Raw genomic sequence first — 27,963 nt, 5'->3', positions numbered from 1 at the left:
ATTGGACAAGCTCAGTGTAGAATACTTAAATTTTCCAGATTTGATCCGAATTCAATTGTGGTTCCTTTAAATTAACTCGAAGTTCAGGCCACTTTTCAACACTCCATACTGTGGCAAATTCACTTGGCTGATTTTATCGGTGGTGTTAACAATCATTATCCAAAAAGACAAATTGTTTGATTTTATAAAAATGACTTCTTGGGTGGTCCCTCGACTGACCAAAGATCAGCCCATTCCTGAGGCCATCACAGTGTCCACTGATGGCTCCAGTAATGGAAATGCTGATTATGTGGGTCCTACAGACAAGCTTATTTCTACCCCTTATACCTCTGCTCAAAAGGCAGAGTTAATTGCTATAATTATTGCCTTACAGGATTTCCCCAAGCCTTTAAATATTGTCTCTGATTCTGCTTATGTTGTACATGCCACTAAAAATATAGAAACCGCTACTATCAAACATATTGGTAATTCTGAATTGGCTTCTTTATTTTCAAGGTTACAACAGGCATTCGCCAATGCAGACACCCTTTCTATATTACACATATTAGATCTCATACCACTCTACTGGGACCCATGTCTGCTGGTAACAATAAGGTTGACTGGTCTCTTGCAATCCAAGAAGCTCAGGAGTTCCATAATCTCACTCATATCAATGCTGCTGGATTAAAAGATAAATTTGCTCTCACCTGGAAGGAGGCTAAGCTTATTGTCCACCACTGCCCTCAGTGCCAAGTTTTTGTACTTCCAAATCAGGAACCTGGCATTAATCCCAGAGGCCTAACTCCTAATGATTTATGGCAAATGGACGTGACTCATGTTAGCTCCTTTGGCAGACTTTCACATGTACATGTTTCTGTAGATACCTTTTCAGGTTTTATTTGGGCTACTTGCCAAACAGGGGAAGGCACGGCCAATATTAAAAGATATCTGTATTCTTGCTTTGCAGTTATGGGGCTTCCATATCAAATAAAGACAGACAACACCTCTGGATATGTTAGTAAGGCTTTTGATTTATTTATGCAACAATGGGGAATTTCCCATATTACCAGAATCCCTTACAATCCTCAGGGACAAGCTGTGGCGGAATGTGCCAACTGCACTTTAAAAACTCAATTGTCCAAACAGTCTGAGCAACAAAAGCATAATTTAACCACTCCCCACTCCCAGTTACATTTAGCATTGTTTACCTTAAACTTTCTAAATGTTCCTAAAGACATACTCTGCAGCTGAACAGGCAAAAAAATTCTCCCTAAATGAAGGCAAGCCAGTGTTATGGAAAAACTCCCAGACCAATACCTGGGAACCTGGAACAATTATAACATGGGGAAGAGGGTATGCTTGTGTTTCACCAGGAGATCATCAATCTTGTCTGGGTGCCCACTAGGAGACTTATACTTCGTGTGAATACTGACAATAAAAACCACAGGGAAGGGACGTGCGCATCAGAGACTGCCCTCATACCTGGTGAGATCTGTGCCGACTCCTCAGAAACTGGCACGCCAAATTAAAATGGGTGTGGTTCAATCCTCCCTAATGGCAACAGAGATCCCTCTAACTAATCCCACTTCTCCTAATTCCCTTTCTTTTTCTCCTTACGAACCTAAAAATCTCACCATTTCTATTAGCCTGAAAATAACAACCCCTTATTCTTCTCTTCCTCCTTTAGCACTGGATCTCGCTTATAACAGGTTTTATTTAATAATTCTCCCCCTTATACTTTCTGTCTCACCAGTTTCCCCTCAAACTGATTTACCTGCTACACAAAATTATTCTTATTAGGCTTATGTGCCTTTTCCCCTACTTATTCAGCCTCTCACCTGGATGGATGCTCCTGCGGAAATCTATGCTAACGATACCGTATGTGGATGCCTGGAGCTACAGATGAACATTGCCCCACTCAACCAGTAGAAGAAAGCACTGCATTTAACGTTACTATGGGTTATAAATACCCTCCTCTGTGCTTCGGACATGCACCTGGTTGTATCCATCTAGAACCTCAAGTCTGGGCTGCTTACCTTCTGGAGAGATCAGCCACAAGGGAATGGGGACATTTGGTCTCTGGCCTCTCCCTTTCTCCTTTAAGACAAATGAAAGGGGGAGTAATAGGAGATACCCCATACCTTCAATATAAACCTGTAGGAAAACCATGTCCTAAAATTTTTGAGGGCCCATCTAAAACTTTAATTTGGGAAGACTGTGTTAACTCACATGCAGTAGTATTAAAAAATGACTCATATGGTTTAGTAATAGACTGGGCACCAAAGGGCTATTTAAAAATCAATTGCTCCTCTGGCAGAAGGGAATGCCTGGAGGCTTATTCTTTTATTTTTTTATTTTTTGAGACGGAGTCTTGATCTGTCGCCCAGGCTGGAGTGCAGTGGCGCAATCTCAGCTCACTGCAAGCTCCGCCTCCCGGGTTCATGCCATTCTCCTGCCTCAGCCTCTTCGAGTAGCTGGGACTACAGGCGCCTGCCACCATGCCCGGCTAATTTTTTGTATTTTTTAGTAGAGACGGGGTTTCACCGTGGTCTCAATCTCCTGACCTCGTGATCCGCCTGCCTCAGCCTCCCAAAGTGCTGGGATTACAAGCGTGAGCCACCGCGCCTGGCCGGAGGCTTCTTATTTTATTTCCTATTGGGAGGACGAAGATGATCATCCTACTTTGCATAGGAGGTTCAACTTGTTCTTTGCCTTAAAATGGGAAGATAAGGGCATTACCCCCCACCCCGACTGAGGCCTCCTATGATACTCCCCATTCTGAGCCCAGAACACCCAGAACTTTGGAAATTGGCTATTGTCATATCCAGACTGCGAGTATGGGAAGGGGAAACTTTTCTGTCTGTTGTCCCCACTGCTGCCCCTCACATCCGTGATTCTGAACCCCATGATAAATCCCCTTTGAACCTTTTCCCTCTTTTTGATGCTGATCCTCCTTTATGGGACTCCAATTGGCATTATGATAATTCTTCTTGACCTAGGTATGCTCCTCTACCTCTTCTGCATCCCCGGGCACCTTGGATTGCTTCTTTACGGGGGAGAACACTGGGCGTTGCCACTGCTGCTCCTCTCCCTCAGTAGCAACGTAGATTCAAACATTCTGCTTTGTTTACCTCCAACCTGACTATTCCTATACAGAGTTGTGTTAAGCCTCCTTACATGCTGTTAGTGGGAAATATCAAAATTTGGACGAACAATCAAACTGTCCAATGCATTGTCATTTATACACTTGTGTTAACTCCCGTTTTGACTCCAGGAAAAGTGTGATGTTGGTTCGAGATCAAGAAGGAATCTGGATACCGTGTGCCGGACCAGTCAGAGAATCCTGTGTCAAAACTGAGAGAATGAACAAGCCTTCATCACCATGGCACATTTATATAAAAAGAAAGGGAGAGATGTTGCGGGAAGTCAGGGACCCCGAACAGAGGGATTGGCTGGAGCTGTGGCAGAGGAATGTAAATTGTGAAGGTTTCATTTTAATATGGACATTTATCAGTTCCCAAATAACACTTTTATAATTTCTTATGCCTGTCTTTAATCTCTTAATCCTGTTATCTTCGTAAGCTGAGGATGTACATCACCTCAGGACCACTGTGATAATTGTGTTCACTGTACAAACTGATTGTAAAACGTGTGTTTGAACAATATGAAATCAGTGCACCTTCAAAAAGAACAGAATAACAGCAATTTTTAGGGAACAAGGGAAGACAGCCATAAGGTCTGACTGCCTGCGGGGTCAGGCAGAATACAGCCATATTTTTCTTCTTGCAGAGAGCCTATAAACGGACGTGAAAGTAGGAGAAGTATCGCTAAATTCTTTTCCTAGCAAGGAATATTAAATATTAAGACCCTAGGAAAAGAATTGCATTCCTAGGGGGAGGTCTATAAACGGCCGCTCTGGGAATGTCTGTCTTATGCGGTTGAGATAAGGACTGAGATACGCCCTGGTCTCCTGCAGTACCCTCAGGCTTACTAGAGTGGGGGAAAAACCCCGCCCTGGTAAATTTGTGGTCAGACCAGTTCTCTGCTCTCAAACCATTTTCTGTTAAGATGTTTATCAAGACAATATGTGCACCGCTGAACATAGAACCTTATCAGTAGTTCTGCTTTTGCCCTTTGCCTTGTGAACTTATTGGACCCTTATCTGTTGCGGGAGGTCAGGCACCCCGAACGGAGGGAGCAGCTGGAGCCATGGCAGAGGAACATAAATTATGAAGATTTCATGGACATATATCAGTTCCCAAAATTAATACTTTTATAATTTCTTAAGCCTGTCTTTACTGCAATCTCTGAACATAAATTGTGAAGATTTCATGGACATTTATCACTTCCCTAATAATACTCTTATAATTTCTTACGCCTGTCTTACTTTAATCTTTTAATCCTGTTATCTTCGTAAGCTGAGGATGTACATCACCTCGGGACCCTGTGATGATTGTGTTAACTGTACAAACTGATTGTAAAACATGTGTGTTTGAACAATATGAAATCAGTGCACCTTCAAAAAGAACAGAATAACAGTGATTTTTAGGGAACAAGGGGGACAGCCATAAGGTCTGACTGCCTGTGGGGTCAGGCAGAATAAAGCCATATTTTTCTTCTTGCAGAGAGCCTATAAACAGACATGCAAGTAGGAGAGGTATCACTAAATTCTTTTCCTAGCAAGGAATATTAAATATTAAGACCCTAGGAAAAGAATTGCATTCCTAGGGGGAGGTCTATAAACGGCCGCTCTGGGAGTGTCTGTCTTATGCGGTTGAGATAAGGACTGAGATACGCCCTGGTCTCCTGCAGTACCCTCAGGCTTACTAGAGTGGGGGAAAACTCCGTCCTGGTAAATTTGTGGTCAGACCAGTTCTCTGCTCTCAAACCCTGTTTTCTGTTGTTTAAGATGTTTATCAAGATAATATGTGCACTGCTGAACATAGACCCTTATCAGGAGTTTCTGATTTTGCCTTGTCCTGTTTCCTCAGAAGCATGTGATCTTTGCTCTGCTTTTTTGCCCCTTAAAGCATGTGATCTTTTCCCAATTCATACACTCCCTCCCCTTTTGAAATCCCTAATAAAAACTTGCTGGTTTTGTGGCTTGGGGGCATCACGGACCTACCAATATGTGATGTCACCCCTGGCAGCCCAGCTGTAAAATTCCTCTCTTTGTACTCTTTCTCTTTATTTCTCAGACTGGCCGACAGTTAGGGAAAATAGAAAGAACCTACGTTGAAATATTGGGGGTGGGATTCCCCTAATACTTATCAGTAGTTCTGCTTTTGCCCTTTGTCCTGTTCCCTCAGAAGCATGTGATCTTTGTACCTACTCCCTGTTCTTACACCCCCTTCCCTTTTGAAACCCTTAATAAAAACTTGCTGGTTTGAGGCTCAGGCGGGCATCACGGTCCTACCAATATGTGATATCACCTCTGGCGGCCCAGCTGTAAAATTCCTCTCCTTATACTGTCTCTCTTTATTTCTCAGCCGGCTGACACTTAGGGAAAATAGAAAGAATCTAAGTTGAAATATATTGGGGGTGGGTTCCCCCAATATGGGAGGATTGCTTGAGCCCAGGAAATCGAGGCTGCAGTAAGCCATGAGGAAAAGGGAAGAGAAAAAGGAATGGGAAGGGAAAGGGAAAGGAAAGAAAGGAGAAAATAAGAAAAGGAAAGGAAAAAGATAAAAAAGGAAGGAAAAGGAAGGGGAAGGAAGGATCTTATGAAAGAATACCTATAATATGAATCAATTATATGAAGTTCAGAAACAAGTCAAACTAATTTTATCAGTTAATACAGAACATATTGGTGGTACGACTAAAAATTAAAAAGAAAAAATATTACAAAAAGCAGCGTGTTGCTTATTTGGGGGGTGGTTATAGTGAGCCAGGAGAGGCACACAAAGGTGTGTTGCTTGTGTGCTGGCCATATTTCTTTTTTATTTTTTTGAGACGGAGTCTCATTCTGTTGCCCAGGCTGGAGTGCAGTGGTGCAATCTTGGTTCACTGCAAGCTCTGCCTCCCGGGTTCATGCCATTTTCCTGCATCAGCCTCCCAAGTAGTTGGGACTCCAAGCATCTGCCACCAAGCCCGGCTAATTTTTTTGTATTTTTTAGTAGAGATGGAGTTTCACTGTGTTAGCCGGCATGGTCTCGATCTCCTGACCTCATGATCTGCCCACCTCGGCCTCCCAAAGTGCTGGGATTACAGGCGTGAGCCACCATGCCCGGCCAATGCTGGCCATATTTCTTTACCTGGGTGGTAGTTATGGGGTATTCACTTTATTCTTTACTACATATATACACTTTATTCTTTACAACATATGCTTCTTTATGTATATCTCACAGCAAGCAAGTTTTTTTAATTTGAGAATTTTTTAACTTGAGAAACCTGATATAAACAGGTTTAACAAGCTGTGAACTACATTAGGCATCAGTCCTGGGGGACTTTTAGAAAAATTAGTAAGGAAGTTTTTTTTTTTAATTATTGTATCCAACCGTAACGGGTACTCTCCCAATCTAGAAAATTCCAATAAAGCATAAAGATGCTATTTTACTTCTCAAGCTAAGGTGTCTACAAAGAAAATGCACATTAACAATAATGAATGGATATAAAATTTCAGAACAAAGTCCTATTTCTTTCTAAAGGATAACAATGTAAGACAGTGGTTAAACAGAAAAGTAGATTTGGAAAAAAATATACACGTGTCAGATGAACACAAAACAAGAAAAAAATATATAGTAGAAAATTTTCAATAAAATATGCAAACACGCTAACATTTCAGCTTTTGACTACAGGTTTGCTTGGGGGTTCAGGAAAAGAAAGAGAGGAAGCCAGGCAAGGTGGCTCATGCCTGTAATCCCAGCACTTTGGGAGGCCAAGGCAGGCAGATCACTTGAGCCCAGGACCTGGGCAACATAGCGAAACCCAGTCTCACAAAAATTAGCCGGGCATGGTGGCATATGACTGTAGTCCTGGCTACTCAGGAGGCTGGGGTAGGAGGATGGCTTGAGCTTGGGAAGTGGAGGTTGCAGTAAACTGAGATCACGCCACTGTGCTCCAGGCCTGGGCAACAAGAGCCAGACCCTGTCTCAAAAAAAGAAGAAAGAAGAAAAAAGAGGAAGAAGGAAGAGGAAGAAGGGAGAAGGAGGAGAAAGAGAAGGAAGTAGAGGAGGAGGAGGAGGAGGAGAATTTCCTGTTTTATGATTTGAACCAAACACATCCCAGTTTCTCCTCCTGGGAGGCTGACTCTGCTACCTTAGGGACCCATGTAGAGTGTGGACACAGGACATCCTCACAGCTCTACTACCTAGAACAGGGATCCTGTGCTTTCTGTCCCTTTTCCTCCTCTCCACACCCAGGCCTCCCTTCGTTGCCCTTCTGTCCACAGATGGCAGCAGGTGCTGAACTCTGCATTTCTTTTTAAATAAAGTAACTATGACAACCTGCTTTTTTTTTTTTTTTTTAAGATGGAGTCTTGCTCTGTCGCCCAGGCTGGAGTGCAGTGGCACGATCTTGGCTCACTGCAATCTCTGCCTCCCAGGTTCACGTGATTCTCCTGCCTCAGCCTCCCAAATAGCTGGACTACAGGTGCCCACCACCACGCCCAGCTAATGTTTGTATTTTTAGTAGAGACAGGGTTTCACCATGTTGTCCAGGCTGGTCTCAAACTCTTGACCTCAGGTGATCCACCCACCTCAGTCTTCCAAAGTGCTGGGATTACAGGAGTGAACCACTGCGCCTGGCCCAATGACCTGCTTCTAATTAGAATCACTCCTTTCCTTTGAGAATTTTCCAGAACCTACAAATACTCACTGAGCATGAGGCAGTTTTGTTTCCTAATTAGTTTTAATGCCTGCCTCAAGGCTGGTTCAAATTTGCACTCAGAGCCTGCCTTTGAAGGCTGGAATACTCTCAGTAGCCACTTGTTATGTGGCTATTGACAAACGCAGGGAAACACATACATCCAGAAGAAACTAACATCCCTGCAAAGGTAATAGGATTTAACAATGATTTTATATATTTATTGTGTTATCATTTTCTACCTCTAATTCTCAAAACGTGCTAGTGAGATAAATAATGTATGACTAGGATTATTCAAAAGATGTGTTTCTACAACTGTGGTAGTCTCAAATCATTTTCCCATTGACTTGCATTGTAACTTACAGAGGTGGAGTCTATAGAATTCTGTCTTATTCAGAACACAACCATCTCCTTCAGGTGTGACACACATAAGCGCTGAGCACATAAGCAGACTCTTATAGCAAGGGTCTTTCTGCCTGTGGTAGAGGTATTTTTTCATTTAATTAATTATCCCTACCTAAATCATATACTCATAAACAGAGGCTATATTTTACTCCAATTTTTATGCCACCTGCAATTCCCACCAGTACCCCTGCACTGAATTAAGTGTTCAATAAGGTACTGAGCATGGCACATTGCCTCAGTTTAAGGAAGTGGGAAACAATAAATATGAACTGAATGAGTTTCTCTGTATGAACCCCAGGTCAACACCAGCCACTTGGAAGCCCAAGGCTGTGGGCATTTCAGCCCTGTAAGCAAAAGCCACAAGGGCTAGGGGTCCACTGCCAAGTTCAGAGAATCACAAACAGGTGTATTTTCAAGGAAAGCTACTCCCTGTTTACTTTATATGGCTGATTTCAACAGCCAATTCTGAGAATATGAACATCTAATTATCTGTACAGAGAGAGGACGGAATGCAGCTTGCAGACAAACTGCCTGATTAGTAGTTTAAAAGAAAGTGGGAGTTAGCTACCTCTTAGAGTGAATCTACACCTGATACTCAGATATTAAAATACTGTGGTACCATACTGGGGCTCACCAGTATCAAAAGTCAGGTGCCTTCATTAAAAAGGGGGGCATTTTATTTATCAAAGCAACAAAGTCTGAAAGAAGTAATAGCCTGTGTCACATGTCACACAGGGTACACAGAAATGAGAGAGTAATTTGGTGATATAATTCAAAAAGACTTAAAATGCTGCAAAACCTTTTGATTCATCAATTCCACTTCTGGAAGTTTATCGTAAGGAAATAATCTTACACTGTGCAAAGACTTGGCTATAAGGATTTCTTATAGCACTTGTATAAGGGAAAAATATGAGATAATCAGTATGTCCAAACAGGATACTGGTTGAATAAACGTTGATAAAGACATAAAACAGAATACTATAAAACCACTAATAATTATATGGTAGAAGACTACAAAACAACATGAAAAGATGTTCTCAGGAAGTAAAAAGTAAAATTACATGTTACACTTCCACGATGCTCTGAAAGGGCCTCTGCACACTACTAGATCTTGAGTAAATTACAACAAATGTAATTTTTAATTGCTGGACTTGCAGGAAAGTATAGGAAATCTCTAAGGAAGGCACATACACATAAACATAAGGGAAAGCCAGGGTCATCTGATAGGGGACACAAGCGGATACAAAACAAGCACTGGAATCGGAATTAGGGTGACCAATAGTCACAGTTTACCCAGAACTGTCCCAGTGTTAGCACTGAAAGTCCCACATCCCAGGCAACCCCTCAGTCCTGGACTAACCAGACAGTTGGTCATTCTATCAGATATCCAGACTTTGGTCCAACCTCTAGGTACAGAGGCTGAACCTGAGTCACACACATTCAGCAGGATTCACAGGCTAAAGTGTCCCACAATTCTAACATCCGTGTATGTCAGAGCAAATACAAATCTTAGCTGCATGCAAACTATCCCAATTTAGGAAATAAGGATTCCCCCATATAAGGTTCAACCAAAAATCTGTTTACAATTAAAAATTACTAAACACACAAAATAAGTCACCATGAGTTCTCAGTACAAACAACAAATTTAGATCCTCAAATCTTCAGAAACTGAAATAAACAAGAACTTTAAATAATTAGGTTTGAAATGTCTAAAGGAATTAGAAAGCAAGACACTATCTAAAATGCCAGAAAGAACCAAATCTTTTAGAAATGAAAAACCTATTCCTTCAATAAAATGCAGTCTACAATTAAGACATCAGCTAAAAAAGGAATTAATGAACTCGATCTAATAGCTCAAGAAATTACCCAATTTTTTTATAGCACAGAGACACAAGGAGATAGAAACATAAGAGATCAAGAGAAATGAAAGACAGATTAAAAAGGACAAATCTAATTAAAATTCTAAAGGGACAGAACAGAGAAAATGGAAAACAAATATCTGAAGACATAACAACTGAGAATTTGCCAAAACTGATAAAAAAAAAAATGCACAGACACAAGCAGCAGCACAATATATGCCAAGCAGGAGAAATAAAGAAGAAATCCACACCTGGGCACACTTTAGTAAAAGCGCACAATAAAAACACCAAGAGAAGAGTTCAGAAGTAGCCAAAAGGAAAAGACAGGTGCTTACAAAAGAATGACAATTAGATGATAGAGACATCTCAACAGCGGCACTGGCTGCCAAAATCAATGAAATAGTATCTTCGAAGCACTCAAAGAAAACATAATTATATTCCCAGAAAGATTGTCTTTTAAGAATTAGAGTGAAGTAAGAAGACCATTTCAAAAGAACAACAGCTGAAATTTAAGGCCAACTGACCTCGCAATATAACATCTAAAGAATATTCTTCAGGTAGAAGGAAAATGTCTCAGAAGGAAGGACTAAGAAACAACAAAAAAAGAAATTGTTAAATATGTAGGTAAAATTAAACAATGTCTGTTCAAAACAGAACAATAAAGCAGAAACAGCAGACTCATATTAATATACAATATGTATCAACTTCTAGGTATAACTCTTAATGCTTTATAGGTACCGTATTTCATTTAAAAGCCTTAGCCTTATGAGAAAGATCCTTTTGTTGTCCACATTTTATAGGTGAGGAAATTGGGGCACAGGCAGGTTAAATGCTTGCCCAACACTATCCAGTAGGCAGCAGAGCTAGGTGTCACACCAGGCTGCTGGTTTCTTTTTTTTTTTTTTTTTTTTTTGAGACGGAGTCTCGCTCTGTCGCCCAGGCTGGAGTGCAGTGGCGCAATCTCGGCTCACTGCAAGCTCCGCCTCCCGAGTTCACGCCATTCTCCTGCCTCAGCCTCTCCGAGTAGCTGGGACTACAGGCGCCCGCCACCACGCCCGGCTAATTTTTTTTTGTATTTTTGGTAGAGACAGGGTTTCACAGTGGTCTCGATCTCCTGACCTCGTGATCCGCCCGCCTCGGCCTCCCAAAGTGCTGGGATTACAAGCGTGAGCCACCGCGCCCGGCCTCAGTTTCTAGTTTATGTGCTTAACCACTAGACTGTGTCTATGACGAGTGTGGGGGGAGGGCAGAAAACTAAAAAATAAAAAAAAGACAATTTGATCAAAACAAGGATGACCAGAGTCAAAAGTACTCTTAAGGCCTTTATATTGTTTTAGAAGGATGGTTAAAATACTCAACCTTATACTTAATTATCTTAGGTAAGCATGGTAAAATTTAAAGGGCAATCACTAAAAGACTAGAAATAAAGTATAAAATTTCTAAATCACTGGAGGGGTAAAAACAGAATGGAGGTGGGAGCAGGGGAGACCAAAATCAATCCCCTAGAAAGAGAAAAACGAAATGAAAAATAAATGAAAATGTACAAAGCTTCTGCACAGCAAAGGAAACAATCAATGAAGTAGACATAATCCACAGAATGGGAGAAAACATTTGCAAAATTATTCATCCAACAAAGGATTAACGACTAGAATATATAAGGAACTCAACAGCAAAAGACATTCTGATTTAAAAATGGGCAAAGGATCTGAAAAGACATTTCTCAAAAGGAGACAACAAACGGAGAGCAGGTACATGAAAAAGTGCTCCACATCACTAATCATCAGGGAAATGCAAATCAAAACCACAAGCAGATGTCTTCTCACCCCAGTTAAAATGGCTATTACTAAAAGAGTCAGAAAATAACAAATGCTGATGTGGATGCTTGAGCCCAGGAGATCGAGATCAGCCAGGGCAATACAGTGGGACCCCGTTTCTACAAAAAATTTTAAAATTAGCCAGCATGGTGGCACGCACCTGTGGTCCCAGCTACACAACAGACTGAGGTGAGAGGATGGCTTAAGTCTAGGAGGTGGGGGCTGCAGTGAGCCATTAATCACGCCACCACACTCCAGTGACAGGGTGAGACCCTGTCTCAAAACAAAACAAAACACTTCTTGGCTATAGCAAAGGCGGTATTTTGAAAGAAAATTCATTGCCTTAAATGCTTATGTTAGTCTGGGCATGGTGGATTACATGTGCAATCCCAACATTTTAGGAGGCCAAGGTGGGAGGACTGCTTGAACCTGGGAGTTCAAGACCATCCTGAGCAACACAGTGAGACCCCGTCTCTACAAAAAATTAAAAAATCAGCCAGGCATGGTGGCACATGCCTGTGGTCCCAGCTTCTCAGAAGGCTGAAGTAGGAGGATCACTTGAGCCCAGGAGGTAAAGGCTGCAGTAAGCCATGATTGCACCACCGTACTCCAGCCTGGACCACAAAATGAGACCCTGTCTCAAAAAACAAAAAAACAAAACAACAACAACAACAAAAAACTTATAAAAGAAGAAACTGTTATAAAATGTTATAAAACTTATGTTATAAATTAAGGAGCTAAAAATTCAACTTAAAGAAGTTAGAAAAGTACAGCATAAACCAAAAGAGAGTAAAGGAAGAAGATAATAAAAACAGAAATTAAATAAATAAAAAGAAAAAAAAATTAGACAGGCTAAACAAAGCCAAACACTGATTCTTTGCAAAATGTAATCAAAGACACAAAGCTCTGGCAAGATAGATAAAGACACAGCAGCACAAATAAATACTGACAATGAAAAGAAGGCTACAACTAACTACAGACACCATGAAACTTAAGGTAAAATAATACCATGAACAACTTAATGCAATAAAATTAGATAACATATGAAATGAATAAATTCCTAAGAAACACAATTTAACAAAACTACCTCAAGAAGAAAGACAGTCTAAATTGTTCTATAACCACTAAAGAAAATGAATCTGTAGTTTAAAATCATCCCACAAAGAAATCAGGCCATATATTTTACAAACCAAGTTCTACCAAACATTCAGGAATAGCCTACAGCAGTATTACACAAACTCAATATTTAAAAAGTGATAATAGCCACAACTAGTTCTAAAAGGTTATTAGAAAATCTGTTTGTCTACTAATTAGTAATATAATCTATTAGATATAATTCATCATACTAAAAGAGTAAAGAGCAGGGAAAAAGATCATTGCAATACAAGCAAAAAAGTATCCTAAAATTCAACACTCATGGCCTGGCACGGTGGCTCACGCCTGTAATCCCAGCACTTTGGGAGGTCGAGGTGGGCGGATCACGAGGTCAGGAGATCGAGACCATCCTGGCTAACACAGTGAAACCCCATCTCTACTAAAAATACAAAAAATTAGCTGGGCGTGGTGGCGGGCGCCTGTAGTCCCAGCTACTCGGGAGGCTGAGGCAGGAGAATGGCCTGAACCCGGGAGGCGGAGCTTGCAGTGAGCCAAGATCGTGCCACTGCACTCCAGCCTGGGCAACAGAGCGAGAGTCCTTCTTAAAAAAAAAAAAAAAAAAAATTCAACACTCATTTTTTTTTTTAGATTCCAAATTAGGAAGAGAATTTCCTTATTCTGATAAAGGATATTTACCTGCAATCTATAGCAAACATCATATTTAAGAATTAAATAAGATAAAGATGTCTGTATCATGCTGTACTAGAAATCCCAGACAAAGTAGAAAGATGAGAACCCTACTACCACACAGTACTGGAGGTCCGAGCTACCATAGAAGACAACAAAAATCAATACAAGGTATAGGAAGATTGGAAAGAAAGAAAACAAACCACCTAGGCTGAAATCCCAAACAAACTGCACATGCAAATTATTAAAGGTGATTTCATAAATGTTATGTAATTTAAGACAGCCATATAAAAGGAATCATTATTCCCATTTTCTCTATGAGGAAACAGAGGCTCAGAAAGGTTTTGAGCAACTTGCCTGAAGTTGAAGTCCCCCCAGCATATTAAGTACTGAAGCCAGAATTCAAACCAACTGATAATTTCAGTGCTCTTCACCGTAGACCACATGACCTCCCCTCAGTTAATACTCACCCATTTTGCCAGTGGGCTAAAGGACAGCTGCACTAGTATCATTTGCTACTTTAAAAACAGTCACTTGGTCACATTCACTAGCTAAGAACACCCTCCTCAGCCTGGCATTCAAGGGCCTTCACAGAAGGGCCATACACCTATCTATTGTGCCAGTGTTGTCTTCACCAGGGTCCTCTATAAAAATTACTCTCCTTTCAAAGCATTAATATATTTACTGCCTGTACTAAGCTCCAAGCTAATCCATCCAAGTACAATGCTCATCCCAAATTCCCCCAATTTTAGCCATCTTTCATGATGCAGCTTCGACATCACCTATTCCATAAATCCTTGCCAGTTCCTCCCTAGTAAGTATGGTCTTCTACAGCAAATGTTTCTATCTTAAGTTGCTCATTCAATTCTACACCATATTATAAGTATTTGAGCCCCTATCATCTGTGCTAACTTGGGAGTTACTTAACGGTAAGGACTTTTAAATGTCTATTCATCAAGACATCTAGCAAGCAAAATGTACATATATATTACGTATTCAATAAATGCATGTTCAATTGAATAAAAGTGCTTTTATTTGTATATGGTGTTAAAACTGTTTTACTCTAGAAACAAATGACCCTATGTAGGAATAAAAATACTTTTCCAATGATGTCATAAATTATATTATAGGCCAATAAACTACAGGAGAAGTCTTTTTACTGCCATGACAGAAATAAACACTACACATGCATATGTCTGGACACGCAAATGCTAGATGGAGCTTAACAACTCCATTCGCCCTGTAATTTGAACCCAGATCTGTATGGATCTCAAACTCATATACTCCAGGTTGGCCTCTCCTCTTCACTGTAAACATCCCACTGTGTCCTAAGATTTACTACCTGGTTTATCTTCCCTACTACAATATGAACCTTCTGAGGGCAAGAAATAATGTCTTCATCACTGAATCTCCAGACCTAGAAAAGAACTCAGTACATATCTGTTGATAAATGACCATTAAATGTAGGAAGAAGCCCAACATGCTGACCCCTTCCAAAAGCATTACTGTGCATCCTCACAAAAGAATAAAGAGATGACCCTGAGTGGGAAATTACAAGTCCTATTATGTTCACTATCTTCTCACTAAGAAGGAAATTGCATATTTTAGAAAATTTTCCACTGAAAGAGCTGAAATAAAAATTTGGGGTTCTTAAAAAGCTAAATTCTAGTCATCTAAAACACTGCAGTCTTGGATGGCAATAAACCCATCGAGCATAATTACACAATAAAATTTGTCTTGAATTACTAATAAATACCATTACAATAAGAGTTCCAAGTAGCTAAAAATATCCCCAAGCTCCTGCCAATGTTCCACAGTTACAGTGTTTAGGTGATGATATCATACTGAAATTTACTAGGAATACAAGACCAGTAAGACAAGATCTTTTCACAGACCCCTGATAACACAGAAAATTTCAACTAGTCTATGGTCTAGCATGTATACAAGAATAAACAAGTTTAGATGTAATAAAAAGTTTACTCTCTTGGTTACCGGTACAGAGGAAATTACTAAACACAATCCATTTCCTTTATAAAACAGAAGAAACAGAAATAATTGCGAGAGAAAACAAAGGCTGTGGCAAAACAATTCTGCATTACTTCTACCACCACATTCCATATTCCAGAAAATTATTATATCTGTACAAAGAAAGGTACAATTGATTTTGATAAATCTGAATTTTAGAATGTCTTTTGGATTATTACTTAGAATTCTTAAAGCTTAACTAGCACAAATTTCAGTAAATTTTTTAACTTACAATTTCAAGTTCTTTCCAAAAAAACTGAATGGAATGAATTGCAACAGATAATGGCAGTTTGTAATTTTCCTAATTTTTTACAGCCAAATATTTTCATAAATACCTATATATTGTTAAACTAAAATGAAAACAAAACACCAATTTACATCATGATGAGTAAATCTGTTTTCACATCTGCTGCCATCTTTTTTACTTGCAAAAATAATCCCCTGGCATTTTCATGTTTTTCATATAGAAAGAACTCAAATGGAGAGCTGAAACGCAGCCAGCAACTGAACAGAGCCCTGGCTATAGCCCAGCCACAGTTGGGTTCTATGGGAGGGATGAATGCCAAGTGATTCCTTCTTGGTTCTGATGGTAAGCAGAAGTGCCTGACCCTCGGCCAACAGATGGACAGGGAAGACACAGAGAGCACACCCACACTGCCCATCTACGCCAGAGATCAGGGCAGGGCAGGGCAGGGCGACAGGGGAACAAAGCTAACCATGGACCCGTGCCTATACAAATGGATGCACTTCCAATCCTAATATATGTGCTTAGAAAACTACATGGAAGTGGCTGTGAGCTATTCATTAGATGATTTCCAACATACAGAGAGAATCTCAGGGTGGTGAACAGCACTCACACACAGGCCTGGCACAGAAGGAATGAGCAGGCCTGTACTGTAAGGCAAACCACAGTAGGAATTCAGGTAGGAATCATCAGTCAGAGACTGAAGGAGCAGAATACAGATGTCAACATCATAAATGGCCAGCAAAAGCGTTTCCTTACATTGCCAAAACTCTCGCATAATGACTTTTTGGACAGAAATATTCTTGTTTCCTCATTACAGTGGAACTACTGCGATTAATCAAGCAACAATAAACAAATAATTGTTTGTTGTTATAAACAACAAATTATTTGTTATAAAGAATTATTTATTGTTGCTTAACAACAACAAAAAATCTACTAACAGATCAGTCCAAGACTAGATAACATAAAGCTAACATAAAAATACAAAATCTGGACCCTGAACGTAAACTGTTCACAATCTGTTAGGAAGGGGAAACTCAAATATATGAAATAATCAGAGAACAATTAAGAGTGAGGGTGTGGAGCTCTGTGTAGGCCTTGAACAATCAAAGACCTTGAGAATCATACCAGCAACAGAAAGTGTTGAACCTGAAAAGCAGGAGAACTAGGTACTTGTACTATCTGTGATCATTAAAGATGAAGACAAAGGAAGAAAAGACATATCTGAGGCAGAAAACATGCTGGTTAACCTTTCATAGCCACAGCAACCCTGTGAGGTAGGTATCATCCCCATTCCACAGGCAAGGAAACTGAGGCTCACACCTCGGGCAAGTTATTTAACCACTGTGGTCTCAGTTTTTTCATTTGTAAAATCCAGGAATTAACATAATCAGCAGTTTTCAAACTGGGACCAGCCAAACACCAGTTTTCTAGCATTGACTCAGAGCCCTGAAGTGGGCAGGGCTGCAGGCCAAATGTACCAAAGCCTCTGGTCAGCAGCTCAGTACCTATTTCTCCACAGAATGTTTTGCCATTATAACCACAGCACTAAGAACAGCACTCAGTATATAATGGGTGGTCAGCTAAAAAGTGAGGAATGAACGAATCAAGCAGATGGCATGTCATCACTGACTTTAAGCTGACTCTCATTCACGGCGGCTCATTTCCTTATATGTCTAGCGATGTTTCTATTGTCAGCATATCTCCAGCTCTTCATCAGCTGGTGGAGGGTAGCATTCTTCCTGAAGGGATGTGCATTTATTTCTTTCTGCCAAGCACCCCTGGGCTCTTCCAACTCAGAAGCATTTAGATTTGTTTCTCAGCTTGGGGTTTTCCAGACCATGCAGGTAGCATTAATTCAAATCCCAAGCCAAACAGTCTCAAAAGAGACTTTTTCTTTTTAACCCCATTTGCTGATGGATGTTTTTGTTTTGTTTTCCAGCCTGGTCTCCATCTGGCCTGAATAAGTCCCAGGCCCTGGCCTTCAGTGCTCACTTCCCAATCCAGTTTTAGACCTTCTGTCTCCCAGAAACACTCACTCCTCTTTCTCTTTTTCCCCACCTATGGATTTTTCTCACTTTCTTTTGATAAAGACTTTTAAAGGATGTTTGCTGTATCGTTTGCAGTATTTCTAAGGGCTTAGAGCAGGAGAGTTTTCCAGAATATATGGTCAGCCTCATTTACAGGAGGGTCCATTATCTACCACTTTTCACTTTGGATGTGGTTTAGAAATCATTCCCTGAGGTAAGTGAGCGCAGAAACTACATAAGCCGTCAAAAGAGAGGAGGACACCCCAGGGGACTCCCAGAGAGGGTGAAGAAAAACACAAGCAGCCAATACAAGAGAGAGGCTGAAGCTGGCTGGGGTGGAGGAGGAGCCTGAGGTGCAAGGAGCAGACCTGCTGAAGCAGAAGGCTGGAGGCAGTTTATTTCCTAGTGAAAGGAGACCAACTTGCACTTTAGCAATTAGTTCTGAAGGATGACTGGTAGGTAAATGAATATAATGATTCTATTTACTGGTACTTCCACCAATAAAGAGGACAGTTTAAGAACATAGTAGTATCACTTGCATATATAATTCTATAAGGACAAGCACACAGATCCAAAGTTGAATCAAATTCAGGCAGGAAATAGCACACAGGAAACCCCAAGTACAAGGAACTAAGATGAATGAAGGGGACGCTGTGCTCTGCCTGCTGTAAAGTGCTAAGATTCAGTGCACAAGCCAAAACCTTACATTTTACACAAGAATTTTGTTATACAGAGTGGAAAATAAGTGAACTATCACCAGGGGCTTTCACACATTTATTATTCTGATTCGATTATTATTGAATGCAGCTAGACATAGTGTTTCAAAATTTCTAAAAATGATTTTCTTTTATTACAACAATAACCATTTATGGAAGATATTAATAGTTACAAGTTAGCAAAATGAGGCTAAAAGAAGCCATAGAGCCATGGTGGCAGCACTGTATCTTCTAGGTTCTTACAGATGAAGGTCTTTATAGGGTGTGTTTTTTTTTTTTTTTTTGAGACGGAGTCTTGCTCTGTCACCCAGGCTGCAGTGCAGTGGTGGGATGTCAGCTCACTGCAACCTCTGCCTCCTGGATTCAAGCGATTCTCCTGCCTCAGCCTCCTGAGTAGCTGGGACTACAAGTGTGCGCCACCACCATGCCCAACTAATCTTTGTATTTTTAGAGGTGGGGTTTCACCATGTTGGCCAGGCTGGTCTTGAACTCCTGACCTCAAGTGACCCACCCGCCTCGGCCTCCTAAAGTTCTGGGATTACAGGTGTGAGCCACCGCACCCAGCCCATAGATTTTCATGTAATATAACGTTCTGTATATGAAATAATTAAAATAATTCCAGACAGAGAAAGGGTTACCATGACATGGGGTTCATCAAGAAAGCATCTGTGGTCCTGGAAGATCCAGATGCCTGCTTTACACAGGTGTTATTACAATTAACACTAACAAGAATAAAAAGTGTCAGGGAAAATTCAGTTGATTCTTGACTACTACCATGCCCTATAGGTGCACAAATATAACATGAGAAAATTAATGGCAGGATTTAAATCTCATAGCCGTTCTTCCCAGAAAATAGCATTACCTCAAATCAAAGAGTAGACACTGGGTAGCAGGAAAAAAGATAATGATCCAAATGTTCCCTTAACCCACATTTCAGTCAAAGGTTATAATCACAGCTGGACATAATGAACATTAGTTTGGGGTTCAGCAATGATTTATATCATCTAGTTCTTAGAGGGAATTCATATTCACTTATCAAAAGCTTACCTTTTAGAAGTAACAAACCAGTTCTATTTCCTTCAAGTTCTTATACCACAAATTTAAGGTCTTCACAAAATAGTATTTGTGCGCCTAAACGTGGAGATACTCAGCTTGCCCCAGGACTAAACGAGAAAGAAAAATTAACTAGGATTAGTGAGAAAAGGTTCCAGAAGCAACAAGCATAAATTCAAAGGAAGTACTTAAAAATGAACATGCACTGTTGTTTTAAAGAATCTATTAGAAACATGACTCTTTCCGAGAAGAATGTAAAGCACCTAATTAAAAGCACAAAATACGACTGTTTATAATAACTTTTAAAAGGAAAAATAGAGTTAAGAAAAAGAAGACAGCAAAAATGTTAATGCAAAGTATAAAAAACTTGGCCTGAAGTATACTCTTGATCACGGCAAAAGAGACTCAGGATGGCTTACACAAATCTTATCAGAAATGAGGAAACTGACTAGTTAGCCAGGAAAGATGTTTTTCCCAGTATTAAATTTTGAAGAAATGTCACCAATGAAGCACTACGGAAGAGTCATCAGATGGTGGAAGGGACAAGGACAATAATCACACACAAAGGTAAAAACAGGGTTTACAGTTATTTCCTATAGCGAACATGAATAAAAGCTTAACATTAGGTAACTCAGTAAAAGCAATGTTTTAAGGGCTAGGTTAATGTGGTCCAAAACATGCTATGAACAAAACAGAAAAGAGAACCTGTCCTTCCCCTTCTCCCTAAAAATCATGACTCTTAATGAGGCCAGCTAACAAGCTAAGGATTGGTTCTAAGGCTCGGCACTGCATTTACCCACCTCCCTGCTTCGCTGTGAAATGTGACCACCTGCCCCCATCAACCCTTCTGGCTAATGGAAGGATAAAAACCAGAATAGAAATGCCTCACTACATTTAGGCCAGTTCTGTAAATAAAAAAATTAAAAAATAAAAAAAAAACTACGGTGACCAGCTGGCCAACATAGTGAAACCCTGTCTCTACTAAAAATACAAAAAATTAGCCAGGCGTTGTGGTAGGCGCCTGTAATCCCAGCTACTCGGGAAGCTGAGGCAGAAGAATTGCTTGAACCCAGGAGGCGGAGGTTGCCGTGAGCTGAGATCATGCCACTGTACTCCAGCCTGGGCAACAAGAGCAAAACTCCGTCTCAAAAAAAAAAAAAAAAATTACGGCAGGAATTTCAACCCAGGATTTAAGTCTGAATTACCTCACTGAGATACCAGTAAAACGCATGGAAACAAATGAGATGTTCTTTCTCCTTCTGCCTTTTTAAATATCCCTCCCATAACACCCACAAAGTGAGGTGGTTCACCCTGGCCCCCTGTCATAATCCATTCACCCCAGTCATCTGCCCAAAGAAATGGGAGTGCAAAAGCTACAAGTGAGCTATTACTCCTCACGTTTAATGTAAGGTATCTGCTATTCATTTCTTTTTAAATAAAATATTTTTTTAAAATAAAGATCAACTAAATTTATTTATCCATCCATCTGTCCATTTATTCATTCACTGTACAAACACTTGAGTGCCTAACATCCCAGGTACTGTGCTAAGCAGAATAAAACAGCCTTAACTTTCTAATTTAGATGACAAATTACAGCATTTCTCTCTCCCAATTTAAACAGTTAAAAGAGTGCACCTTTCAAAGACCATTAGAATGTGAGACTTTCTTCTGCTTGGGTCCTCAAATACAAAATCATGTCTTCAATTAATCACCCAACTATCACCACTCTATAAGGAAAGCCAGGCTTGCAGACTTGTCTCGGCAGCCAACAGACAGCTGCACAGGCACTGAGGCAGGGCCTCACTTAAGTGGAAATCAAACTATGCAGGGACTCCTCCTGACCAGTTTTCTCCTTTGGCATGAAGCACTTCTTAACTTCACTGAAGAATTTCTGTAAGAAACCAATTTTCACAACAAAAATAAAATCTATATTCAGGTAGCCACTTGTCCTAAAACGCTAATAAAATAGATTCCTGGTAAAGAAAAATGAAGAAAAGATAATTTTAAATAACCAGGGAGGAAAAGGTAATAAATGATCAGTTGAAATATCAAAAATAAAAAGGCAATTAAAACAAGATAAAATGGCATGAATGCATAGTATCATGGACTTGGCATGGCTTCAATTATTCATTTTTTAATGTATAAGTTTTTTTTAAGTGTATTCCTATTACACTGGTCTTGCTACCATGGTAAGGTTAATGCTATACTACAATTCTAATTAAAATTCATACTGAGGCCCAACTCTCAACATTCACGTTGATAAATAAAAGGAAATAGCAATGGAATACATGAGAAATACGCAACTTTCCTTCTTACCAAACTGTCAATTTTAACTTCCCAGTTATGGAGAAAGTCAAACCCTCATGTCTACCGTGGTGCATCTCTTATCTATCCACGCAGTTAGTGGTGCACGTTTAGCCGCGCCGTAAAGAAGCATCACCTCACTTCACAACTGTGTTCTGAAATAAGCCCTCTGGTCTAGGGAAAAACCGTCTAGGCAGAGGTTCACATGCTGAATTCCAAGCCAAACACGTATCAAGTGTTCACAGCTGTCTGCTGTTTTCAGAACTTCTTGGAAGAGAATGAATAGGTCTGCTGTATATCTCACTAAGAGTAAAGAGGACCTACACCATTCTAGGGGGGAGGAGGAGGAAAGAGGCCAAGGACACGTTCCCAATTATGCTATCGTCAAATGGCTGGCCTGGGAGAGAGAGAGTCTCCATTTTCTTTTCTCTTTTTTTCTTAACAGAATTAATTAAACACAGATGAAGTCATTTGAAACTAATTTTTGTACCATGTAAGCCATGTGCTAAAGATTTTCCTCAGAAATGTACATAGCTATCATAAACTGAGGCTAGAAATTATCTTCTAAATGTATTAGTGTCAAACACAATATTACTGTCTTCTTCCTGTGACATTAAGATCAGAACACAGCAGTGAAGGGAAAAGAACATATCTTTATTCTATCATACTTGAGCTAAAATCATAAAGACGTACTAAAGCAATTTAAGTGTGAATTTAACAATATCTTTTAAAAGTTTAAACTAGATGGTAGAAAGCATATATAATTTAAGTTCTGAATTCTGAATATCTACTCATTGTTCTACATTTTCAAAAACTATGGCCAGTATTCTGGATCCCCATGGGGTCTACGTAGAGAAAGCTAAACTCACCCAGGCAAGCTCCCCAAATAGAGACTGCAACTTACCTCCAGCTCTCCTTCGTTTCACTGGTTCTACGACAGTGCCCTAAACATAGGAGGTCCTCTAAAAGTATTTGTTCAATGAGATGCTTAAAGGGGAGAAATATCAGAGTCAAATAAAGAAGACTTACTGGCACCTATTAAAAAAAAAACTAATAAAATAGGTAAAATGATCAAGAAGAAAATAATCTCACTATTATCAGAGCAACTGTTCTTCTCAACTTACAACGTCAAAATGTTCTCAAATTACATCAAACAAAAAGTATCATCAAAGTTAACATTACATTTTTTTCTAGGAAAGATCTAAGTATATGTATTGAAAATTAAGCTTTTCAATCAATTTAATCAACAAGAGCATACAGATAATAGTTTAGTACTACTAATAAAAATATCTTTTGGAAAGTGCTGGATCATTTTACACTAAAGCACATGGCCAAAAAAAAAAAAAAAAACACTAGTATTTTCTTCTACATTTCCCCTCTAAACACTACAAAATGCACTACATCAAAATAATTGTATGGAAAGATACAGTACTAGACTTGCCCTTTGTGAAGCTGTATTGTCAATACAGCTCATTGTACCACACAGTACAGGCCGGACACCTTTAGCAGTCTCAAAGGAGCTGTGAAAACACAGACCTTACACTTCCCCCAATACTTCATCTAATGCAAACAGAGGGCAGTCCACTTGACAGACATGCAACAGACTTAAGATCCTTTGAAGCTCAGTTATTCCATGCCTATGATGATGAATTTAGCACAAGAGGAAGGGAGTCCACATTCACCTCCACCTATGCTGAGAGAACCCAACAAAAGCTTGAGCCTGGGCTCTGGTTCAAAGGCCACAGCAGCAAAAGAAGTCAAGAGAATTCCAGGGATGAGGTGATGGGAGTTGATATGATGCTCTCTGAGTGAAGGAAACAGAGTTGCCTCAAGCCAAGCTTGAGATGGCCCAGAAAGACCACAAAGGTTACTGCTGCCAGAAAAAGAAAAGAAGGGATATCTCTGGTACCTGGGACTGTTAAAGGGAGCTGTTTCAGAATATCCGCATCACTGAAGGACATCATCTCAAGAAGTCCCCGAATTAAGATCTGATATTTAAGGTGCAAAGTGACAGCTTCCACACAAAGGCCAAAAGTTACCCTCCAGGCCACCAGAAACTCAGTGTAACCAAGCCTAGTGTGACACTAGAAACAAGAAAACTACCTACACAAGCCACACTGAGCAGGAGGGAGGGATGGGGCAAGAGTTGTTTTGGCTACTGTGGCCAAAGCTAACCCTTGCTCCTGGTGGCCCTAATATAAATCTCCCCAATTAACCCACGGACTATGCTGTTGAAGTCTTCTTACAAACAGGTTGTTCAGAACTCTGAAAAAATATTTCTAGAGAAGTAATGTCATAAGCATTATCATTGCTACACAGGCTAATCTGTAAAAGTCATTTTAACCCATAATGTACTTGAGCTGCAACACCAAAAGTAATTTCTCTGATGCTCTTTAATATCTACAAAGAAATCTCATTTTCCTGACCTCCCTGACTGAGAGGTCATTAAAGATGACATTCAAGACCAAGAGACAGACCTAGTGTAAATAGATGCTGTAGGGCTGGGCATGGTGGCTGACGCCTGTAATCCCAGCACTTTGGGAGGCCGAGGCATGAAGATCACTTGAGCCCAGGAGTTTGAGACCAGCCTGGGCAAAATGGTGAAAAACTGTCTCTAATAAAAATACAAAAAATTAGCCAGGTGTGGTAGCATATGCCTGTAGTCCCAGCTACTTGGGAAGCTGAGGTGGGAGGACCACCTGAGCCTGGGAGGTTGAGGCTGCAGTGAGCCATGATTGCACCACTGCACTTAAGCCTGTGCAACGGGAGCAAGACCCTACCTCAAAAAAGAAAAATAGAAAAAAGGAAAAAAAGATAAAAAAAAAAAAAAAGAAGGCCAGCAGAGGTCTTGGCAAACAAACAAACATGTAGGTTCTAGTAAGTTAGGCCTTCTCTATTTCCATAATACTTTGGTATTATTATTAGCAAATACACTATATATTTATACAATATACATTTATGTAAATATGCTGCTTGCATAACACCTTAGTAGGTCTGCAGAGAAGGCAGTGCTTCCAATTATTCTGAATTTAAAAAGAGAGTGCTGGGCAAAGGGACCCTATGACACAAGGGTGTCGAGCTGACACCATCTATATTGACCTACTGTCACCTAAATAAGTTATGAACTCAGTACAACAGTTCTGAGAGTCATGTTTACCATTCCATTGTCAACTAAGAACACGTTTTTGTTGCTTTAGAAGAAGGAGGAGTTTGTGACCAATGTGAGACTCCATGTTTACCATAAAAAAAAAAAAAAATTAGCCAGGGGGTGGTTGCACATGTGTAGTCCCAGCTACTTGGGAGGCTGAGACGGGAGGATGACTTGAGCCCAGGAGTTTGAGGCTGCAGTGAGCTATGATCATGCCACTGCACTCCAGCTTGGGTGTCAGAGCAAAACCTTGTCTCAAAAAAAAAAAAAAAAAGAAAGAAGAAGAAAGAAGGAAGAAGAAAAAGTCTCCCAGCCGGGTGCAGTGGCTCACGCCTGTAATCCCAGCACTTTGGGAGGCCAAGGTGGGCAGATCATTCGAGGTCAGGAGTTCGAGACCAGCCTGCCCAACATGGTAAAATCCCGTCTCTACTAAAAACATAAAAATTAGCCAGGCATGGTGACGCACACCTGTAATCCCAGCTACTTGGGGGGCTGAGACAGGAGAGTCGCTTAAACTCTTGCAGCGGAGGTTGCAGTGAGTTGAGGTCGTACCACTGTACTCCAGCCTGAGTGACAGAGCAAGACTGCCTTAACAAAAAAAAAAAAAGAAAAAGTCTCCCTAGTTTCTTACAGTCATTACTCCTGCTCAATATTTAGAAAGTATATGTGAACTGTACACTCTTATATTCACAGCAGGGGCCTACCCTCCCTCAATACTTTCACAGAATGACACTTCTTTGAAAGTCACAGGGTCTTAAATAAGACGACAAGTTACTGTCCCCCCACAGCAGAACTACAAACAAGATCTTAATTTGCTAAGTTACTGCTTATTTACTAATATTACCCCAAATTCTATGTTTTTGCTTACTACAGAAATTCTCATAAGACCTACTTCCTTGGGCTCCATGTTGACAGGTTTGGTTACTGAAGAAAATGAAAGAACTTGCCATTAGTGTAGTTATGTACATCAAGGTGGGTTCAAAGGAATCTCTAGGGACAGTGATGAAGAGCTGCCGTGGGTTAGAATGGGCATTGAGAGCTAAAGAAAGTAGTAACTGTGGCAATCCAGATTGCTAGACTTGTTGCTCAATTTGCAAATCAGTGCCAGGAGAATATGAATTGGTGAGGGTCAGTGTGGGACCTTGAAGATTACCATCTCCCATGGTCTTTCACAGGCAGGAATATGGCCAAACCCTCTCAGGCTCAGCTTCTCTCTCTGTATGTCCCTGGTCAGTTTTCTTCCACTATCCACAGAACCATCAGAATCACCACAGTTTCGACAGCAGCAGCCTCATGAAGTTCAAACACCGTGGCACATGAAGAAGATGGGCAGGACTAAGAGGGAAGCAACAACAACAACAAAAAAACAGCTGCAACTGTGTAGGACACTTGTAGCGCATGGGTTCCAGACAGTGGCAGAACTATACAAGCACTCCACAACTCGGCACTGGACTGTGTTCCAGTCTAGTAAGATTTGGCTCTTTTGGAACTCAGAACACATTTTCAAAATGGAATACTGATACAGCCTAAAATTAAACCTGTTCTTATTTCTTACTTATTTCTTTCTACATTGATCAAGCTCTAGCCCTCAGGGAGCTTACATTCTAATGGAGAGAACAACAAAATGGAAGAGATCAATAAAAGGCTAACAAGAGGCAGGCAAGACTCTGGCATGTATGAGGATATGGAAAAGACCAGGACTTTGGGGGTTTGCTTAGGAGGGGCCTGTGGCAACAGAAAGGGGCTTATATTTTATTCAGAGTACAGTGGGAAGCCCCTGGAAGTTTGTTTTTTTTTTGTTTGTTTTTTTGTTTTTGAGACAGAGTCTCACTCTGTTGCCCAGGCTGGAGTGCAGAGGCACAGTCTCAGCTCACTGCAAGCTCCGCCTCCCAGGTTCAGGCCATTATCCTGCCTCAGCCTCCCAAGTAGCTGGGACTACAGGTGCCCACCACCACACCCGGCTAATTTTTTTCTATTTTTAGTAGAGACGGGGTTTCACCGTGTTAGCCAGGATGGTCTCAATCTCCTGACCTCATGATCCGCCCGCCTCGGCCTCCCAAAGTGCTGGGACTACAGGCGTGAGCCACTGCGCCCGACCGCCACTGGAAGGTTTAAATGAAACGTTCTGGTTTTTATTTCAGGACCAACATTGTTGCTATGTGGAAGAGGACAGAGTAAAGGCAGAAAGCACAGGCAGGAGGCTGCTGCAGTGATCCAGGGACAGCTGGTGGTAGCCAGCACTAAGATGCTCACTACAGAGAGGGACAAGAGAGCAGCTGGGAGGCAGGCTTTTGGTTTTTGTGTGTGTTTTTCTCAACAAAAAAAAAAAAAAAAAAAAAAAAAAAAAAAAAAGAGTCTCACTCTGTCACCCAGGCTGGAGTGCTGTGGCGTGATCTCCGCTCACTACAACCTCCACCTCCCGGGTTCAAGCAATTCTCCTGCCTCGGCCTCCCAAGTAGTTGGGACTGCAGGTGCCCACCACCATGCCCAGCTAATTTTTGTATTTTTAGTAGAGATAGGGTTTCACCATGTTGGCCAGGCTGGTCTCGAACTCCTGATCTCATGATCCACCCACCTCGGCCTCCCAAAGTGTTGGGATTACAGGTGTGACCCACTGCATCCAGCCCAGGAGGCAGGTTTTAACCAAGGGACGTGGAGCAAGTAACTTAATCTCTCTGTAGTTCAGTTTTCTTACCTATCAATTAGAGATAATAACAGTATCTATCTCACGAATCTGTGATAAGAATTCAACGAGTTAATATCTGTAACATGCTTAAAACTGTGCCTGGTACATACTAGGA

At 40.7% G+C, this 27,963-nt stretch overlaps 1 protein-coding gene and 1 pseudogene across 6 annotated transcripts in view; one reads left to right on the top strand and one right to left on the bottom strand.

Moving 5' to 3' along the window:
• TULP4 (TUB like protein 4) overlaps window positions 1–27,963 on the bottom strand; it is a 286,724-nt gene that overhangs the window by 219,112 nt on the left and 39,649 nt on the right. Inside the window, exons 1-2 of one of the 6 annotated variants that reach the window (XM_058435633.1) lie at window positions 21,346–21,847; window positions 19,705–19,820 (exon numbers count right to left, since the gene is read on the bottom strand). The exons of 1 other annotated variant lie outside the window; for it this stretch is intronic. The gene's annotated coding sequence lies outside the window, so the exon portion shown is untranslated. Of the gene's footprint in view, window positions 1–2,015; window positions 2,031–19,704; window positions 19,821–21,345; window positions 21,848–27,963 lie in introns of those variants that run through there. 4 more of the 6 variants (XM_032161373.2, XM_058435634.1, XM_032161434.2 and 1 more) reach the window with 4 other exon arrangements.
• The window catches only part of LOC116476989 (signal recognition particle subunit SRP72-like), a 61,958-nt pseudogene continuing 34,185 nt past the window's right edge, over window positions 191–27,963 (top strand).

This window comes from Hylobates moloch, unplaced genomic scaffold (assembly GCF_009828535.3).
Source record: "Hylobates moloch isolate HMO894 unplaced genomic scaffold, HMol_V3 SCAFFOLD_2, whole genome shotgun sequence".
Classification (NCBI taxonomy): Eukaryota; Metazoa; Chordata; class Mammalia; order Primates; family Hylobatidae; genus Hylobates; species Hylobates moloch.
This window is presented reverse-complemented; position numbering and strand designations above follow the sequence as displayed.